At 40.0% G+C, this 21,772-nt stretch overlaps 1 protein-coding gene across 2 annotated transcripts in view; it reads left to right on the top strand.

Annotated features, from left to right (window-relative positions):
• Window positions 1-21,772, top strand: part of CRH (corticotropin releasing hormone) — a 189,886-nt gene that overhangs the window by 47,859 nt on the left and 120,255 nt on the right. Inside the window, exon 2 of one of the 2 annotated variants that reach the window (XM_032591932.1) lies at window positions 13,831-14,071. The gene's annotated coding sequence lies outside the window, so the exon portion shown is untranslated. The remainder of the gene's footprint in view (window positions 1-13,830; window positions 14,072-21,772) is intronic. The other variant, XM_032591933.1, reaches the window with a different exon arrangement.

Raw genomic sequence — 21,772 nt, forward strand, 5'->3', positions numbered from 1 at the left:
TTGGGTGGACCTTTGTGATTTGCCTTGACCAATAGAGTACAGCAGAAATGATACTATGTGACATCCAAAACTAGATCATAAAAATGCCATGTACTTACTTTGCTCTCTTGGGTCACTTATTCTTGAAACCTGACCACTTCATTGTGAGGAAGCCCAGGTCACATGCAAAGGCCCCGTGTAGGGTATTCCAGCTGATAGCCCAGATTATATCCGACTAAAATGCCAGCATTAATTGCCAGATTTGTGAATGAGGATGCCTTCAAGGTGTTTCCAGCCCAGTCACTATCTGATTGCAATTGCATAAAAGACTTTGAGTGAGAACTACCTAGCTGAGGAAACTGAGGGTCAGCAAGGTGAAGAAGCCATGGTCACGTGGCCAGTAAGTGGCAGAGCTGGGATAAGAACCCAGGATCCTTAAAGTCTTGACTGGAGAAATGATGCAAGGGGATGATTTATGCACAGACGCAGACTTCATCTGTTGTTCCAGAGTGATCCAGCTGGGACCCCAACCTCAGGGGCTATTGACAGATTTATTTCTACACATTTATTGAGTTTCTCTTCTAAACCAGACACTCTGTTATGACCTGTGAATTCAAATTCAAAGTGAATAAACAACGGCTTTTGTCCTCAAGGGGCCTATGATCTAGGTGAAGAGACAGACTGTTGATTTCTTCATTCTTGTGTATTTTCCAACATTGGCAAAGACCAACGGGTGGCTATATAAAACATCGAAAAGATTACCTGGACCAAGACAGTCTGTTCTACCTCCTCAACTTTGAATTTCTACAAAGATATCAAAATGAAATAGGAGTAGCTGTTTATTTCCGTATTTAAACAAAGGTTCTTCTTGCATGACTGCTCTGAAAAGGAGTTCTAAAGACCTTAAGCCTTTTTACTTGAGTGGAAGAAATGGTGTCTAGTATACCAGTAGCCATCAGAAGAAGGAGGTAGGTGGATTCCTTCCTCTCTGCTGTATTTTCACATATATTTGTTGGGTAGCAATCATATGTACTAGGCTAGAGATACAAAAATAAGACAAGATCCTTGCTCTGAGTCTAATGTGGAGGGAGATGTGAAAAGTGTTATGAGACCGTAAGATGGTCACTTCAGTGGAGGTAAGGATAGGTGTTGGGGAAAGACAGAGGAAGAAGCTCCTCCATCTGCGGTGGAGTCAGGAAAGGCTTTCCAGGGAAGTTAGGCTTTGAACTGGCCATAAAGAATGACAACTTGCCAGATATCCAACCAGGAGAATGGCAGCCTCCTGGAGGCTGGAGGAAGGAGGAGCCTGTGTAAATAGTCAGGGAGGCATGACATGTTTGAATATCTATAAGAAATTTAGTATTGTTGGTTTAAAAAAATGTAAGAGGGCCAAGAGGTGGAAAAATAAGTGGAAAGTGAAGTCTGGGACCAGAATACAAGGTCCACTGTGTAGGTACAAGTATTTGTCTTTTATGGTTTGGTGTGCTGGTTCTCTAGCTGCAATTAATCTGGGAGCCTTTTTAGAAAAGACGAGTGCCTGGTCTCAGTTACAAAGATTTTTATTTAGTAGGTGTAGGGTGAGGCCTGAACATTAGTATTATTTTCAAACATTTTATTGGAATGAATTATACATGTTTGTCTCCATTGTGCTGTTCTTGTTTCTCCCCATGTATCTTTTCTTTTGTGCATTATTTTTGACCCTGTTTCCCTAACTCTTTTTTTTTTTTTTTTTTTTTAATTTTTTTTTTTCAACGTTTATTTATTTTTTGGGACAGAGAGAGACAGAGCATGAACGGGGGAGGGGCAAAGAGAGAGGGAGACACAGAATCGGAAACAGGCTCCAGGCTCTGAGCCATCAGCCCAGAGCCTGACGTGGGGCTCGAACTCACGGACCGCGAGATCGTGACCTGGCTGAAGTCGGACGCTTAACCGACTGCGCCACCCAGGCGCCCCTGTTTCCCTAACTCTTGATTGGCCATCATGACTCCAATCTAGCATCACTTACTTCAGGAAGCCTTTCCTGATCTTTCCTGGCTGAGTTATGAATCCTTTTTTGTTGTTCCATAGCACCTTGTACATAATTTTCAGTGAGATTGGTGTCCAGTTGACTTAGTTTGGTTTTGGACATAATACCATGACTGAATTATTACATCCAGACTGGCTCCAGTGGAGGAGGCAAAATTGGATGCTAATATCAGAAGGGTGGTGGCTACTAGGCATCAAAATAGCAAATATATTTTTCAGTCTTATATAAACCTGCATTGTTCCTGAAAATACTTAAAATGGTTGTCTTTCTACTGGAGTAGGAGTTCCCTAAGCACAAATACTATGTAGTACTGACCTTTGTAATTTTTTAAATGTTTATTTATTTTTGAAAGAGAGAGAGAGAGAGAGAGAGAGAGAGAGCGAGCGAGCAAGCACGCAAGCAGGGGAGGGGCAGAGAGAGGGAGACACAGAATCCCAAGCAGGCTCCAGGCTCTGAGCTGTCAGCATAGAGTCCGACGTGAGGCTCAAACTCATAGAACCATGAGATCATGACCTGAGCTGAAGTCGGACACTTAACCAACTGAGCCACCCGGGCAGTCCTGTGGTATCGACCTTTGGATACTTAGCTCCAAGTCAGGTTCCTGGCCCAATAAATGTTGAATAAATGGTTCCTGCTCTCAGATTCAAAAATGTAGTTTATTCTGAAGTCTGCTCTGAATACCATTCATCCTTTCTAAAAGTTAGTTTCCACTTTATTCTTTCATGCCCCCAGGACTTCAAGGATGGGGGAAAAATTTGCACAATGGCTTTTGAAATTATCATCAACCAGAAAACATCTCTGAGAATTTTATTAGCTCCTTTCCGTTTGGCCTCCTGAGAAATGCGAGGATCAATGATAGGAGAGAGGCAGGCAGGCCCAACAGTTGGCATCCAAACCCAATAATTCCATGGACAAGTACCCTTTGTCCTGGCCAGAATTCATGTGATGATAAGCAGGAAAGTAGAAGTTCCTGGACTCAGGTTGAGAGGTGCCCAGCACAAATTAAATTGATTGGGTCAGCTGGCACTGTGGAGGTAGAAAATGTTGTTTTACTTCTGCCTTATCTGCTGAACTTTCTCTAAGGGTCTCTTTTAACTTATATTTTAAAATTGGAGGGAGAAAAAAGCTGGCAGGCAAGGAAGTTTACATTTAATTGCTAGTTTGTAAGCAATTTTCCTAAGTCCTAGGTCATTTCAAAGTTGCCATTTAATGGGTATCGTAGTGTTTCCCTGGAAAAAGCAATGTATTCCATCAAACTCACTCTCCTTCGGGGCAGATTGGATTTGGTTTTATGAATATAATGAGTTTTCCATAAGGTTTACTTTGCTTTCCACATAGGGTAGTATGATTCATAAAATAAACTTTTTATGCTTTCATTATTCTTTCCAGAATAAACCCTATTTCCTACAGCTATAATTCCCATTGTAAATCAGCTAGGTCCTTGTGCATAATACTGTGCATTGGATTGTTATCTTGTGTAGCCACATTAAATGTCACAACATGCATTGGAATAAGATGAAAGGGAAGAAGGGAGAGGAGTAGGAGGAGAGAATAGATGGCAGAGTAGCACCTGGGGGACTGAATCTCCCCCTGCTCCACAAAGACAATGTCTCCAACACCCAGATATCCACTGGAGCTCTGGCAAGGAAGATGGAACAGATGGTTGAACTTTTTTATTGAACTGACCATCTCCAGAGACGTTTCCTCCGAGTGATCAAATCACTCTTTCCAGTGCTAAAGAATGAAGGGTTTACCTCAGAGCTACTGTCTCCTTTCCTCCTCTGTCCCTCATTGGCCAAAATTTATCTGGGCAGATTGGATTGCTGGACTGCTTATTTAATTTGATAGAAATTATGAGTGCTTTAGTGGCCTACCTATCATTCATTCTTCATGTGCCCTCTCACCCCCATGGTAGCAGCACCTTTATTTTCCCTTGGAGTAAGGGAGGGAGGCAGGTAACCAAGAAAACTGCTTACCTGCATTTCTCCCATCTGAGACCTCACAGCTGGCTTACAGGAAAGAGTCCAAATTCTTTGGCATGGGTTACAAATAGGCAGCATAATAAAAGGATATTTTGGGAATAATAATTTGGCAGCCAAAACCAGAGACAGGGAGTAAATTAGTACTCAATTAGAACAGTTTGGCAGGATATGGGCCTCAACCAGGAAGATGTTGTGCCAGAACTATTATTTATTATTTAGAGAGAATTTGGCCAAAGAATATACATACACTGAGAGCCCGTTAGGAACCAGGCCCTATGCTAAGTGCTTTACGTATATTATCTCATTTATGACAAAAGTAATTCCCTCTTTAAGAGCACCCACACTTTTTTGCTGTGGCACCTTTTACAACTGGTAACTATATATTTATTTGTGTGCTTAGTTTTAATGTCTCGCTCACTCACTAAGTTTCTTTTTTCTTTTTTTTAATATAATTCATTGTCAAATTGGCTTATATACAGCACCCGGTGCTCATCCCAACAAGTGCCCTCCTCAATGCCCATCACGCACTTTCCCCTCTCCTCCATCCCCCATTAATCCTCAGTTTGTTCTCTGTATTTAAGAGTCTCTTATGGTTTGATCCCTCCCTCTCTGTAACTATTTTTTTTCCCCTTCCCTTCCCCTATGGTCTTCTGTTAAGTTTCTCAGGATCCATATATGAGTGAAAACATATGGTATCTGTCTTTCTCTGACTGACGTATTTCACTTAGCATAATACCCTCCAGTTCCATCCACGTTGCTGCAAATGGAATGATTTTATTCTTTCTCATTGCCAAGTAGTATTCCATTGTATATATAAACCACATGTCCTTTATCCATTCATCAGTTGATGGACATTTAGGCTCTTTCCATAAAAGCACTGCTGTAAACATTGGGGTACATGTGCCTCTATGTGTCAGCACTCCTGTATCCCTTGGATAAATTCCTAGCAGTGCTATTGCTGGGTCATAGGGTAGTTCTATTTTTAATTTTTTGAGGAACTTCCACACTGTTTTCCAGAGCAGCTGCACCAGTTTGCCTTCCCACCAACAGTGCAAGAGGGTTCCCATTTCTCCACATCCTCTCCAGCATCTATAGTTTCCTGATTTGTTCATTTTAGCCTCTCTGACTGGTGTGATGTCGTATCTCAGTGTGGCTTTGGTTTGTGTTTCCCTGATGATGAGTAATGTTGAGCATCGTTTCATGTGTCTGTTGGTCATCTGGAAGTCTTCTTTAGAAGAGTGTCTATTCATGTCTTCTGCCCATTTCTTCACTGGATTATTTGTTTTTTGGGTGTGGAATTTGGTGAGTTCTTTATAGATTTTGGATACTAACCCTTTATCTGATATGTCATTTGCAAATATCTTTTCCTGTTCTGTCGGTTGACTTTTAGTTTTGTTGATTGTTTCCTTTGCCGTGCCAATGCTTTTTATTTTGATGAGGTCCCAATAGTTCATTTTTGCTTTTATTTCCCTTGCCTTCAGACAAATGTCGAGTAAGAAGTTGCTGCGGCTGAGGTCAAAGAGGTTGTTGTTGTTTTCTCTCCTAGGGATTTGATGGTTTCCTGTCTCACATTTAGGTCTTTCATCCATTTTGAGTTTATTTTTGTGTATGAAAGTGGTCCAATTTTATTCTTCTGCGTGTTGCTGTCCAGTTCTCCACCATTTGCCAAAGAGACTGTCTTTTTTCCATTTGTCCTGCTTTGTCAAAGAGTAGTTGGCCATACATTTGTGGGTCCAATCCCAGGTTCCCTATTCTGTTACATTGATCAATGTGTCTATTTTTGTGCCAATACTATACTATCTTGATTATTACAGCTTTGTAGTAGAGGCTAAGTCTGGGATTGTGATGCCTCCCGCTTTGGTTTTCTTCTTCAGTATTACTTTGGTTATTTGGGGTCTTTTATGGTTCCATACAACCTTTAAGATAATTTGTTCTAGCTTTGAGAAGAATGCTGGTGAAATTTTGATTGGGATTGCATTGAATGTTTTAGATTGCTTTGGGTAGTACTGACATTTTAACAATATTTAGTCTTCCAATCCATGAGCATGGAATATTTTTCTATTTCTTTGTGTTCTTCTTCAATTCCTTCATATTCCTTCTTCAATTTCCTTCATAAGCTTTCTATAGTTTTCAGCATACAGATCTTTTACATCTTTGGTTAGGTTTATTCCTAGGTATTTTATGGCTCTTGGTGCAATTGTAAATGGGATCAGTTTATTTCTCTTTCTGTTGCTTCATTATTTCCACCCACTAAGTTTCTATCTATGTGCCTGTCACATAGTAGATGCTTGAAAATGACTATGTCTTAGTTACCACTCTTGTGCAACCTAGATTCATGAGAAGAAACTTCATGGAATTCTAGGAAAACTGAATAAGGACACAGAAAGGGGCTAAGCCAGGCAGCTCTGGGAACCTCACCAACTTGATCACTAGAGAATTTGGCCATTAACTTGACAGCTCCTAATGCTTCCACACTAGCGCTTTCAGTTTGAATTCTTGAGAGAAAGATTCTGACTGGCCCAACCTAGGTCAGGTGTCCACTCATGATTCAATCAGCTCTGATAAAAAAGGTGAAGTAACATAGTAGGTGCGTGTTGGCAAGATTCTGCCTGTGTGTGTGTGTGTGTGTGTGTGTGTAGGCATTTCTCAGAAGAAGAGGGTTACCGGGGCTGTGAAGGTAACCTAAATGGTGTTTACTATGATACAGTACTGGAAGGAAGAATGTGACAACAATGTATAGAGATGTTTTTGAAAAGAAATGCATTGCAGCACTGTGTCTGGATTCCAGGGTTCCATTCCTAGACCCGGTACTTCCTATGTGATCCTGGGCAAATTACTTATCTCTCAGTCCTTCATGTCCTTATCCACAAAGTGAGGATCATGACAGTATTAGCTACTTGGACTTGTTACAAGTTTTAAAAGAAATAATGCATGTAAACCATTTAACAGTGCCTAGCGCTGTGAGCACTCAGCATATGTTAGTGAGCATCATTCTTGCAACGGAAGATTAGGAATATCTTTTTTCCTCTTAATGAAATAAAGAATCCCATCAGGACTCTTCTAGGGTAGTTGACTTCTGGGACAGAGTAGGGCTTAGTGTGCTGAAGAATTTCAAATTTGGAGAGAGAGGATTTCAACAAGTCCCAAATGTTCATAAGATCATTTGCTCTTCAATTTTAACTGTTTATTAAAACTGCAGAGCAGATTTAACATCAGTCTCCACAAAAGCCCTTAAAAAAATCGGTTTTCTTACTTGCTGGATGCACTGGCAGCAGAGGACAGAGATTGCAGTTCAAAAGCATAAGCTCTTCACCCAGACGCAAAATTGAAGGCCAGGACCCAGAGACCTGTGCTAATAGGGAAGTGATTGAGTTAACCATTTTGGCTGTTCGAGGCTCCTGACCTAATCACCTACTAATGCTTTTTTTTTTGTTTAATGTTTATTCATTTTTGAGAGACACAGGGGGCGGGGAGGGGCAGAGAGACAGGGAGACACTAAACCCGAAGCAGCCTCCAGACTCTGAGCCGCCAGCACAGAGCCCCCAGCACAGAGCCCTACGCAGGGCTCAGTCTCACAAACTGTGAAATCATGACCTGAGCCACCCAGGCGCCCCTCACCTACTAATGCTTTATGTACAAGGTGAAAAATCTCGTAATCTTGTAGCTGTTATAGCAGGCAAAACAGGCAATTGGATATGCTTATGGATCTATTTGAATTAAAGATCATTGCTTTTATTTTTTCACATTTAGCAACATATTATAACCTGAAACACATATTACAAATGTCAACCTGCACTTCTCAAAGCCTAATGAATTACTTTATGAAGGTCACAAGGGGCAGTGAGAAACAGCTTGGATAAGGGCCCTTCAGAAACTTTGTGGAGTGACTGTACTATCAAATGTGTGGTTTTCTTTCAATTTAATCATGTCCTGCTTTTTGTTCCCTAAGGTCTGAGTTCTTGTTTTACATGCTGAGGGATTTATTGATAACAACCTGCATTTTAGGTCAATTTACATAAGGGAGATTAAAATTATGATAATTCCTTTGCAATTCTGATTGTTGTTTTTTTTTTTTTTTTTTTTTTTAAAGTAGGCTTCATGCCTAGTGCAGAGCCCAGTGCAGGGCTTGAACTGACAACCTGAGATCAAGATCTGATCTGAAATCAAGAGTCACAAGCTTAACCCACTGACACCCAGGTGCCCCCGATTGCCTTTTGATTATATTATTTTCTTTGGTTGTCAGGTCATTTATCATTTAAATGCAGGTCAACGCAGGTTGAGCATTAAGGTGAAGGATTCTCCTTTAAAAACATTTCACTCGAGGGGCGCCTGGGTGGCTCAGTCAGTTACGCATTCCACTTCAGCTCACATCATGATCTCTTAGTTCCTGGGTTCAAGCCCTGTGTCGGGCTGTGTGCTGACAGCTCAGAGCCTGGAGCCTGCGTCTGGCTCTGTGTCTCCCTGTATCTCTGCCAGTCCCCTGCTCATGCTCTGTCTCTCTCTAAAAAATAAACATTAAAAAAAACCCTAAAAAAAAACCAAAATAAAAACATTTCATTCCAAGTTTCAGTGTTAGTACTGGAAAGCAATTTAGAGATTGCTGGCCCACACCCTATGTACTGAAGATGAGAAAACTAGACACCTGAGAAGTTACATGATTAATTCAAGGTCACTCATCTGTGTAGGGCAAGTGATGGACTCTGGATTAATAGATGAAAGGTGAATCCGCTGAATGTCATGATCAAAAAAGAAGTTATACATCCTATAGAAAAGTTGGTTACTGTGACGATTGTTTTGTTTTACACTTTGTGGCTTTGATGTTGTGTAGACAATTCAACTTTTTGTATTTGTTCTCCAAGGTGCTTAGAGATCTCACGAGTATACTTCTATGTAGAAGGTTCTAGATACTTCTACCAGATACAATTTTATGCATTAACTTTTGTGGCTCAGATATGGTTTTGTCTAACTTCATGATTCCCATCTGCTAGTTTAAACCAAAAAACTCAGTATTAGTTACTGGATTGACCAATATAATCTCATTTGGTTACTTCCATTTCATGGATGGGTGTAAATACATTGTATTCATTACAGCTTTTGCTTATTTAATTGTGAGATAAATAAAGCCCTCCAACTCAAATATAATATTAAGAAAAAGCAAATGAATTGATGTATGCTCTTATTAAAGTGGTAATCATTGGGAAAAGCTAAAAAGCCTCTTTGCAGATAGGTCTTGCTTGCCTTCCTTTGCCCATTTCATATAGAAATCTTACTTGGGGAGCATTCTGACCCTTCTAAAAAACATTAAAATTTTCTTTTTATTATAAAGTATACCATATACGCAGAACAATGTATATAAACCTATGTGCATAGTTCAAATAATTGTAGTAGTTTTGCCTTTTTAAAAATGTGTTTAAAAGATTTTTTTAATGTTATGGGGTGCCTGGGTGGCTCAGTCGGTTAAGCGTCTGCCTTTGGCTCAGGTCATGATCTTGTGGCTCATGAGTTCAAGCCCCATGTCAGGCTCTGTACTGACAGCTCAGAGCCTGGAGCCTGCTTCGGATTCTGTGTGTGTGTCTCTCTCTACCCCTCCCTGGCCCTCACTTTCTTTCTCTCTCTCAAAAATAAATAAACATTAAAAAAATTAAAAAAAATTTTTAATGTTTATTTATTTTTGAGAGAATTTTTTTTAATGTTTATTTATTTTTGAGAGACAGCGCCGTGTGTGCGTGTAAGTGGGGTAGGGGCAGAGAGAGAGACACAGAATCTGACACAGGCTCCAGGCTCCAAGCTGTCAGCACAGAGCCTGACACCAGGCTCCAACTCAGAACCTGAGCTGAAGTCAGACACTTAACTGACTGAACCACGCAGGCACCCCCAAAAATGTTTTTCTTTTTAATTTATTTTGAGAGAGAAAGAGAGTGCACACATGCAAGCGAACACACATGGGGAGAGGGAGAGAGAAAGAAACCCAAGGAGGCTTCATGCTCTCAGTGAAAAGCTCAGTGTGGGCTCCTTCTCACTAACCATGAGATCATGAGCTGAGCCGAATGAAGAGGTGGACACTTAACCGACTGAAGCCACCCAGGTGCCCCATTTGGCTTTTCTTTATAGAATCACACCTGTTTGTATTCTTCAACAAAAAATGAAGTATTAAAAACTCTGTGTTTTATAAAATGGGATCATGCAGTGAGTATTCTTTCATTCTACACTACATTTGCATGTTATCTTTCATTCTACACTAGTGACAGTCATTTGTATTGTTGCATGCAATTGTAGTTTAAAAAAAATTGCTGTATGGTATTGCAGTTATGTAACTGTTCTACAATATATTTACCCATTCTACTAAGGATGGGTATTTAGGTTGCTTTCAGTTTGTGTCTATTATGAATGATGTATTACAAATAAATCTGTATATATCTTCTGCTGAACACATACAAGGATTTCTTTTATTTTTTAATTTTAATTTATTAAAAAAATTTAATGTTTATTTATCTTTAAGAGGAGAGAGAGAGTGAGCAGGGGAGGGACTGAGAGAGAGAGGGAGACACAGAATCCAAAGCAGGCTCCAGCTTCTGAGCTGTCGGCACAGACAGAGCCCAATGCGGGGCTCGAACCCACGAACTATGAGATCATGACCTGAATCAAACTCAGATGCCCAACTGACTGAGCCACCCAGGTGCCTTTACACGATTTCTATAATGTTTACATCTAGGAGGGAATTGCTGGGTTACAGTGCATGCTCATAATTAAATTGATTTATAATAATTATTATAAATGCTCTTTTCCAAAGTACAGTTTATCTTATTTGCAGAGTCTGCATTTATGATTTCTCCTACTTGACAGAATTCATCTGTAACTCCAAAGTCTATACTCATGCTGTTTTCATGGTGAATTACAGACAGGTGCAGGGTGGTAAAATATTTTGAGTTGCCAGTGTGCACACTCCCAGCTGAGGCTAAATAAGGTGACACTGCCTTCTTGTTTCAGCCCTCTTACTATAAACAAGTATCCTTTATATGTCTGTTAGTGCCAAGTTTTTCATATTTTTGTGCTTTTCATTGATTTCACCATTTAAAATGGCCCCCAAGTGTATGCAGTGCTGAAGTACTGTCTAGTATTCCTAAGCACAAGAAAGCTATAATATGCCTTACAGAGAAAATATGTGTTTTAGATGTTTCCTTTAGGCATTAGTTATAGTGCTATTAGCCATGAATTCAATGTTGGTGAATCAACAATATATATTAAATAAGGTGTCTTTGAACAGAAACACACATAAAACAAGTTTATGTATTGATTGGTTGACAAAAACATTGTGACTAGAGACTTGCAGGGAACTATTCCTTTCCTTCCCCCAGGAGCAGTGGGTTCACCATTTGCTAATTCAGTGTTTGTGGCAACTTTATAGAACATAACTACTCCCGATAATGAGAATCAACTGTAGCTGGATATATTTGCACTTCTACCAGCAATGGATGAGAGTTCCCAGTGAGCCACATTCTTTTATTTTTTCCAATGGGCCACATTCTTGAAAACATTTCTTAATGTCAGATTTTTAAAAATTTTTCCCATCTTGTACATGTGCAATAATATTCCATATATATGTCCTTTTAAGTTTATTTATTAATTTTGAGAGAGAGCATGAACAGGGGAGAGGGGCAGAGGGAGGGAGGGAGGGAGAGAGAGAGAGAGAGAGAGAGAGAGAGAGAGAGAATCCCAAGTAGGGATTCTCTCAGCAGGAATGTCAGTGGGAGCCTGACATGTGGCTCAATTTCAAAAACTGTGAGCTATGTCCCGAGCTGATATCAAGAGTCAGACCCTCAACCAACTGAGGCACCCAGGGGCCCCTCCATGTATATATGTTTTGTGATAATTTCTCCCAATCTGTGACATGCCTGTTCATTCTTACTAATTATGTGTGCGATTCTCTTCCTTTTCCTTCCTCTTCTAATGGTAGCAGTTATTCCCTTATGAGGCTGCCATAAAACAGAAAATAGAGGGTATAGAAATCAGAGACTATGCATGATTCACCTCCTGTAGGTTTCTGTACTCCTTCAAAATAAAGATTCTTATATGTCACAAATTCACTTTATAGACAGTAAATTCAGATTACATATTAGAGTTATACTGATCCACAGCCTCAGTGTTTTTTGTTGTTTTTTAATGAGCTAGTCAGGGGCCAGGCACAGATCTCTAGTGAAATTAACAGTGAGCATTTTCCGTTTTTGGATTCGTGGGTTTGATCTCTTTATTCATGGATCTTGTCAGTAGCACCTGTGCTTTAATTTATTTCTATGACCAACCAGGTAGTAACTGAAATCCTGCTGTTCTACCTATGCTAGGTGACATGGGGTAGGCAAAAGACGTATAGGATTTGGCTTTTGCCTGCTGTAATCTGATAGCACACTTGAACAGACAGGACCTGTGTGACTGCAACATACTATAGAATATCAAAGTGCATAGTACAGACATTTAGAAGAGAATTTAGATTTAAACATGTGTCAACCATTGATACACAACAAGTGCACAGTAAGTAAAAAGGGAGATTCTTATTCCTTATTTGGAGATTGCATTATCCACCTTTTTTCAGCTTTTATCTGAAAGTACTATTTATGTATTTATTTGCTTTCTTACATTTTTGTCTGTCTACCCATATGAATGTAAATTTCATGAGCTGCTCAGGTTTGCTATGAGGAGAACACGTTGTAAACAAATAGTTACACGTTTGTGGGATAAACGATATATGAAAGGGGTATTCTTTGTGCTATTGAAACATGGGCGAGCCTGTGGCCTGGCCTCAGCGTACAGAAAGAACTTTCTAGATGAGCTAACGTTTGCCCTGTGCAGGAAAACCTCAAGCATACATTTACTGAAGTGGGTAGATGGATCAAAAGGAGTGCATATTTAACATTTTGTTAGATATTGCTAACTTGCTACATTGTGTTTTGAAGAAAGAGTAGGAGTTTATCTGGCAGAGAAAGGTACAAGAAGGATGCTATTCTAGGTGAAGGGAACAGCAGGGGCGAAGACATGGCGTGTACAAACAATTGTGCAGTTTGGTGGGATGTGTGGTGGGGAATGGCCAGACACAGGACTGTAAAAGAATTTAGGGCCAAGTTAAGACTTGGGTGCGCTAAAGGCAGTAGGGGCAGATCTCTCAGTGGAAGTAATTTACATCAAACTTTAAAATGTGAATAGGATGTGAGGTAAAGATGAGCAGGGACATGGATTCATTTCTGTGGATTGTATCTTACCTCCCCCCCCCCCCCTTATTTCCTGGATGCCTGCCTTACCTTCCCACCATTTATTGAGTACCTGTTACATGCCAGTCACTATTCTAGGCACTGAAGAGAACGAGGCAAAGTTCTGCTTTCATGGAACTTGCATTCTAGCGGAGGAGATACAGAATGAACAGGTGAAAGAAGGAGAGGAAGGAAAGAAGGAAATCCAGATGATGCCATGGAGGAAATTGTGAAGTGAAGTTCGAGTGCAGGGTGAGAGGAGAGGAGGGTGGCTCAGACGGCCTGGAGGGCAGATGTGGCACTTACCTCCTGCCACAGCCCTGCCCTGCCCCAGATGGTTGCAACCTCACTGATCGGCCAGGATATGATTTCTCTCCTCTCTGAACTCACCTTCTGATCTCATGATACCATCTCTTGCTGCCTTCTACTTTTCATTTTTCATCTCCTGTTCCTTGTAAACTCCTTGAGGACAGGCTGAGCTTTTCCATGTTTGATCCCACACTAGAGCACAGTGCCTTGAAGCACAGAACTCTAATTTTAAAACCATTGCCGAGAAACTTAGCAAATTACATTTGTGTTTTTTTTCTCTTCTCTTGATTTTCAGGTCATTGCATGAAACATGGTCACTGTTGCATCCTTTTGCTCCAGCTGAGTCGTGCCCACCTGCGTCTTCAATCTTTGCGTTGACAGCTACATTGTTTCACTCTCCAAAAGACGAAGGACCTCTCAGATTGTGCTCCTTACCTCATAATGAGAATTAGCAGCAGGCCTGGATGGATTCGTAAGCAATGTGAGCCTGCTCTCCTGCAAATGTCTTTAATAATAGATGATGAGAAAGGCAGAAGGTGCGATATATTCATTTCTTTATTATAGAATGTCCCTGTGGGTTTTCAGTGCCTAAATTTAAACTAAAAAAGAAAGAAAGCTACAATTTTGGGCACTTTGTTTGCAAGGAAACACTTTCAGTGTGGAGTGCAATAATGGCTCTTTTGGTTTCAGATGGATTTCCAGAGTTTATGGAGGCAACTTGTTTCTTGGTTTAATTGGAGATATTTTTAATAAGGGTGATGTGAGATTATTTGTGACCAGCTGATTTAAGCAGGAAATGGATTATTATTAGAAATACGGGTTAGATCCATCTTGAAACCTTCAGAAAATTATAACTCTAGGCCTTTGTAGGAGAAGTTATTTTTTTCTAATATGGCAGTAAAGATGTGGTGGTACCAGCTTTTAGAAACATGGGGTGTTAGAACTGGAAAAAGCATTACTGATCCAGCCTCTTCATCCAGTAGATGTGAAAATGAGATCCAGAGCCATAAAAGGACTTACTGAGGATCGCTTGTCCCAGGCAGTGATTGAGGCATGCTGACAACTTAGGTCTTTTAACTTGTGCACATTTCCCTCCATCTTTGATATGTGATAAGTAAAAGAGCTTGGTGGACTGTAAGATGTTATACATATGTGAACTGCTATCATCCCATCATCTCAGTGTGCTGCCTCTTATCCTCATTTGACCACTGTGGGCCTTAGCTTACTTGTGTATAAAATAGGTGACCTTAGTTGATATCCCACTTCTCTTCTATGCCTAGAATTCCATTCTTTCATGACTCTTTTTTAAGAAAATAGAGATTGTGATTGGGAGAACCTTGGAATTCACCAAGAACCTCTAGACTTTTGCCTCCATTGACTCTTCTTCTGCAGTCTCACCTCTTGCCACATCATGCCTATCTCATTCCCTGACCTACTGGCTGAACTAAAAGTACAGCTCCCCAAGTGTCCCAGGTTTTCTCATTATCTCAGACCATCTGCACATGATGTGCCCTCTGCTGTCTCTGCCCTGCTGACTCCTGTTTGTTCTTTAAGGCTCGGTTTGAGCATCAGCTTCTCAGGAAGCCTTTTCCGATGTCCTCTTATAAGCTTCTCCAGAACCCAGTGCTTCCTGTAGTAACTGTCTACTTAGATCTCTCATTCTCTCTCCTTCCAACCTGTGAACTCTTTGGTCTGAATACCAGTGTCTGCACTGTGTCTGGAATATAGGAGAGGCTCAATAATTGTTTGTTTTTAATAATACGTAGATAGATTGCTGATTGGTTTTCTCCAGGAGATGACGAGCAGTTCCACACTAATGCCCATGTCTTGTTTTTCAGCAGAGTTTGATTTCTGGGTACTGGATGGTGGGCACAGCCCATCTATGTCTTGGATGGAATAATGAGGGTATTACGATTCTTTTTCATGAGCCACCTCTGAACATTGCCCCTGTGAAGTCCTTTGGTACCATTTATTGGTGGAAGAAGCTCAAGGTGAATGAATTCTGAACCTTCATCACTGAGGATAGCATGAAGCTAGTCACTTGCCATCTGGCATGGCCTAAGCCCATGTTTCATGGAGGGGGGCTCCGGAAAGATATGTTGCAGACCCAAAAAATGAATGGCTCCTTGTGAGTTTACAAGATCTAGTGTACATTAGCAGTCTCTTTAGAATGCTGAGGAGATAGGTATAAGGCTTCTCTCTGCAGCTGGAGGATGGGGAAAGGTCAGCCATTCTCCAAAATTCTGAGATTTCTCCGTCTGAGTTTGCTGAGTTGCTTCTAAAGTATGTTAACTCAGGCTGCTGCTAATTGCTGCTAGTTACTGGTAAATTGCTGGCAGTAGCAAGTGGCTGTCCTGGAAGAAGCAAAGGCATATCTTAAGACAGCAGGAGTGGGGATAGAACACTGTAAATGGCACTAAGGTGCTAGAAGACCCAGAAGCCTAGTCCTAGGCAGCCCAACAGGCCCATTAGCAGGGAAGCCTAGAAGGAAAAGCCCAAGGCCACTGAGATTATGGGAATGGTGTGATTCTGGGAGGAACGGGGATTCTGGTGTGTTAATTTTCACACAATGAATGAAAGCTGGCCACTAAGCTTGAGGAAAGTTGTTTCTCAACACCTTAGTGTGTCTGAATTCTGAAGGAATCTAGAATAAAATAAGATAAATAATACCAGATGGAAATAAGGAAATTCAAGATTGTGAAAATTAATGGAGGATATGTACACAACATGCAATATAAAAGTAATTCCAGACTGTTGAAATTACTTAATTGTTGGCTTTCTCCTCCTCTCTCCAGCATAGTTGTGAGGGAAGCTTTTCCCCTTCATCTCTTCTTTTCTAGGCTGGGGTGGGGATGTGGATGTGGGCATTCCTTTCTATTAACAGAGGGAGAGAGAGGGAGAGAGAGAGAGAGAAGACAAATGAACATTGCTAACCCAGAATTCAAGCAGTGAGGCTCTTCTACCCTATCTGTACCCTATCTAAATGTGTTAAATTACCCTGATCACTTTTCTCTTCTTTCTCTCTGTGTGTTATAAATGGATTTTTAACAAACCATTCCACGACTTCCTCATAGTATTTTTGGCATTTTTGGTAGCCTGAAATGGCATCAAGATAATTTTCTATAGGACACTGGTAGATATTGGCTATCAGAACCTCAGTGGGACCCTTGACAATTGTGCATGAGATCCTTGTGGGCAGAGATAAGCTGGGAAGTACTATAAACAAAGAGACTTCTGTTTGCTGTTGGAGCAGTAATCTGTGACTGGTGCTCCAGGTAGGAGGTTTCTGGTCATGCTCCATCTCTATGGTCTGTTCTGGTGATTAGGTGAAGACACACAAGATAAGCTAATCAAATTTAAAGATGTGGTAAATATTGAAAGGTTTTCATGTTGGAGAGAGATTTCATCTGTTCTGATTCTGAGTTGAGTTGTGGGAAATCAATTCCATTTTGGGCCCAATGATGGGATGTAATGGGGAGGGGCAGTGTGGGGACTGGTCATGGAATAGAACAAGGTGCTGTCGAGTCCACAGAACTCTGAGTGAGGTGAGGTGGGGAAGAATGAGAACAAGGCTCAGTCCTAAAAGGTGTGTATGGCAGAAGGGAGGTAAGAAAACAAGTCCCAGATGAGGAGTTCCACAGAGCAGGTGAACAAAACCCAAGGTACCCTAGTAGAGAGGATCAGTGATTTCCCTGGAGAATATGAAGGAAACTGCTAACCCCCAGCATACTGGGAACCAGATCTTTCTAGTATTTAGGGTCTTCTATGCCTGTGATAAGTCAGCCTGGCTCACTACATACTATTCATAGATATAGGGAGTATGGATACCCCAAACCTGTTCCAGCAATCACTAGAGATTCTGCCCTCATACTGTTCCTAATCAGTTCCCATCCTGATTCCTTCAAACGCTGAATCACTGTGATGTGAACCTTTGGGCTGAGATTTTGAAACTTGGCTTTTTTAAAGAAGTGTTTTTCAAAGTTGTTTGACCTTGACCCTCAGTAATATATATTTTCACATCACAATCCAACATACATACATTAACATATACATATATATGAAACCAAACCAAGAGTTTAATGAAACTAACCCTTATCACATTAGATGAACTCTAATGTAGTCGATTCCATTTCACTTAAAAAACTGCTAATCACAGCACAGTAAATTGATGTGCATCCCACTAATAGGTTGTGACCCATAGTTGGGAAAAAAATAGTGTTAAAAGATTCAGGCTTGACTTTTGCTCTTTTTGCTGTGAGGCTACTGTGCGGCCTTGGGTAGCAACCTCTGACCTTTATCTCATGGAACCCAATCCCTGACACCAACCAAATGCCTAAATTTCTTCCTCACAGATGACCACAGATGAATGGGAACTTGCTAGGCAACCCAAACACTTATGACCCAAATAATTTGCATGTATTTCTTCATGTGATTCTCTTAATCATCTATCCATTTGAATATTTTTTATTTTTCAAATTGTTTTCATTTATTTATTTATTTTTAATATTAAATTTATTGTCACATTGGTTTCCATACACCACCCAGTGCTCATCCCAACAGGCGCCCTCCTCAGTGCCCATCACCCACCCTTCCCTACCTCCCACCCCCCATCAACCCTCAGTTTATTCTCAGTTTTTAAGAGTCTCTTATGGTTTGGCTCTCTCCCTCTCTAACTTTTTTTTTTACCTTCCCCTCCCCCATGGCCTTCTGTTAAGTTTCTCAGGATCCACGTAAGAGTGAAAACATATGGTATCTGTCTTTCTCTGTATGACTTATTTCATTTAGCATAACACTCCAGTTCTATCCATGTTGCTACAAAAGACCATATTTCATTCTTTCTCATTGCCAAGTGGTATTCCATTGTGTATATAAACCACAACTTCTTTATCCATTCGTCAGTTGATGGACATTTAGTAAGTGTAGGGAACCCAAACACTTACGACCCAAATAATTTGCATATATTTCTTCCTGTGATTCTCTTAATCATCTTATCCATTTGAATATTTTAATTCTTCTTTCACAAATGAGGAAAATGAGGAGCAAAGATGTTGTGTGATTCATCAGTGTTTACAAAGGTAGTAAGTGGGATAATTGGGACCCATAATTGTTCAACTATAGTTTCATAATGTGCCTCTCCTTGTACCAATGAGACTCGTACCCACTAATCTCTCTTATAGAGCAACTCTGGAGCTTGAATTCCTTTTCTATTTTCCCTCTTGAATCTCAAACCCTCTCTTTGCTATATATGCCACTGGAGTAACTCAAGAATGAAGATATTATGTAGCAAATTTTTTTTGTCTTGTACACATATGTTTGGTGACTGTCCTCAGTCCTGTGGGTAACGGTATATATAACCTTGTCTTATCCTGACAAGTATTTCCTAAGCAATATTTTGACTAATGCAAAAGGTGGCATCACAGAAGCAGCTGTCTGTTATGTTGTCTCCAATGACATATGCCAATCTTCTTCCTTATATTAGGAACAGGAGGTATATATGATTTATATCCTCAAGCCATGCCTCTCCAACAGGTGAAGTCTCAGTTGTTAGTATTTGACATATCCTTTATAAAGCCTAATGTAAGTACAGCAGAATGTGAATGGTAAAATGGCAGACAAACCAGGATCTGGTAAAATTACTTATTATCCTATATCTTCTTTTTTGTTTTAATGTTTTTATTGATTTTTGAGAGAGAGAGACAGACAGACAGACACAGTGTGAACTGGGGCGGAACAGAGAGAGAGGGAGACACAGAATCTGAAGTAGGCTCCAGGCTCTGATTTGTCAGCACAGAGCCGCATGTGGGGCCCAAACTCATGAACTGTGAGATCATGAACTGAGCCAAAGTTGGAAGCTTAACTGACTGAGCCACCCAGGTGCCCCCCTATATCTTCTTTATGGATGAAATAAATGTGCCAATACATGGAATATGGAGAGATCTAGAATTTTAGAGCTTCAATGATTTGTGTTCAAATTTGGGGTCAATGTCTTTGTGCTTTAAGGATATGTGGTGGTTGGGAATGGTTTTATTGCTAAAAAGGACATGAATAAGTAGACAAGATTGTAGAATTATTTCAAGAGAATGGAAGCTTGGTCACTTAGAAAAAGACAACCTTTTTTTCTAATAGAATGAATAGACATTTATTATAGACAATTTTGAAACAAAAAAATATAAAGTAGAAAATAATATACCCTTAACACCCAAAGTTGAAATAAATGTATTGGCACATTTATTTCATCCATGAGTCTTTTTTTCAGTTAGTCAGAGAAAGACATGTATCATATGACTTCACTCATATGTGGAATTTAAGATACAGAATAGATGAACATAAGGGAAGGGAAGCAAAAATAATATAAAAACAGGGAAGGGGCAAAACATAAGGGACTGTTTTTTTAGAGAGAGAGGGAGCAACTGAGGGTTGAGGGAGGGGTTTTGGGTTGGGGGGATGGGCTAAATGGACAAGGGACATTGAGGATGGCACTTGTTGGGATGAACACAGGGCGTTATATGTAGAGAATGAATCATTGGATTCTACTCCTGAAATTACCATTGCACTATATGCTAACTAACTTGGATATAAATTTCAAAAAATAAAAAAATAAAAAATAAAAATAAAAAATATATACACATATGTTTGCAAAATTGGATCAAACTGATCATTATACTGAAATATAGTTCTGTACCTCTGCTTTTTAAAAAAAATTAACATTCTATAAAGAACTTTCCCCTATGCCACTATATATTCTTTGGAAATAAATATTTTAAAATTTATTCCTTCTTGGACATTCTGGCTTCTTTTTAGGACACTGAAAGTATAGTCAATATTGCTATGCTTTTACACACAAAATTGTGAAATCCCTACCTATAGGAAAAGCAATATGAGAAGCTGGAAAACGTTAAAAGCATAAACAGTTCATGTAAAAGCAGTGTTAACATTAACATTGCCTGCTTCCCGTGGTTTGACTTACGAGGGCTCTATAGGTACACTGTTTTGTTTTGCTTTTTGACAGCATAGGTGTTTGTTTACTGTACATATATTTGACTTTGTGCAGCACACTTCCTCCAAAACCTTTCCTTCTGTTCTCTGATTGGAATGCTACCCAAGTACCCTCAGTGATTGATGCTAGCTGATGATGCTGATCAATTAAACTATTGGTGTCAACTTTAGAAAGTGCACCTTTCATTAATTAGCATTTGTTGACTAATAGATTTCTCTTTAAATGTCATGTTTCCATAGTAAGATGTTTAAGTAAGATATAAAATGTTTCAATAAATTACTCTTTTTAAGAAAGTTTATTTCATAAAAAAGGGAATTTCCCCTACCTTTTCCTATACTGTATTACCATTCGCCTTATGACTCAGTGAAGCAGACACAATAGAAATCACCCTGGCCTGGGCTTCGTCTTTGGCATCCTAAAGACTGACACTCATGCTCTGGATCCCAGGACCGCCTGTGGTGGCTGCCCTTTAATTGTTTACCATGCCTGGAGACTTTTGTGCTTCTGTTTCCACCTAGTATTCCCCATAGAGATCTGATTTTCTCTCTGTGTTATGCTGTTAATCTAACCATAGCACAGTGATTTTCAAACTATGTTCCACAAAGTACGAAGGCAGAGATCTCCCAAGCTACTACAAGTTTGTTAAATATGCTAGTCCTGGACCTTAATTCTAGAGATTCTGATGTAGTAAGTCTGGTATGGGGTCCACATTTTGAGAACCACATTTTGAGGGGACTAGGTCGTGGTAGGCAGATGAGTGGGCTTTAACAATCCTTCCCTATTTTCTACCAGGATATAAGTTTTTTAAAAAGCCTGAAAACAGCCTTTGTAAAGAATGCTGTGTTTATCCCACCCTAATATGACTTTCAGAAACTCAAAGAGACTTGAAGAAGTGACTCTATAACACACGGTAGTTACCAGCTGCTCCACTTCTGGAAAAACTGTAAAATGCTTTGTCCACTACTTCTTTCTTCCCCCTGTCCTTTATTTCTCAATGGTTGAATTCTCTGTGATGTGTAGGGGGATGCTAATGGGTATTTTCATGAAACGATTGATTAAAAAATTTTGGAGACACTCTCCCACTCTTGCATGAAAGGGGTATCAGAAGCCTTCCCCCTCACATATGGGGTTGGTACCTGAGACTTGAATACAATAATTGTGTTCCTACAATTTAGAAGATTCTGGTCACTTGAGGCTGATTGAGAGATTAACTGAATTTTGCCTCTAGAATTCATATGTT

The sequence above is a fragment of the Lynx canadensis genome, chromosome F2 (genome assembly GCF_007474595.2).
Source record: "Lynx canadensis isolate LIC74 chromosome F2, mLynCan4.pri.v2, whole genome shotgun sequence".
Taxonomy (NCBI): Eukaryota; Metazoa; Chordata; class Mammalia; order Carnivora; family Felidae; genus Lynx; species Lynx canadensis.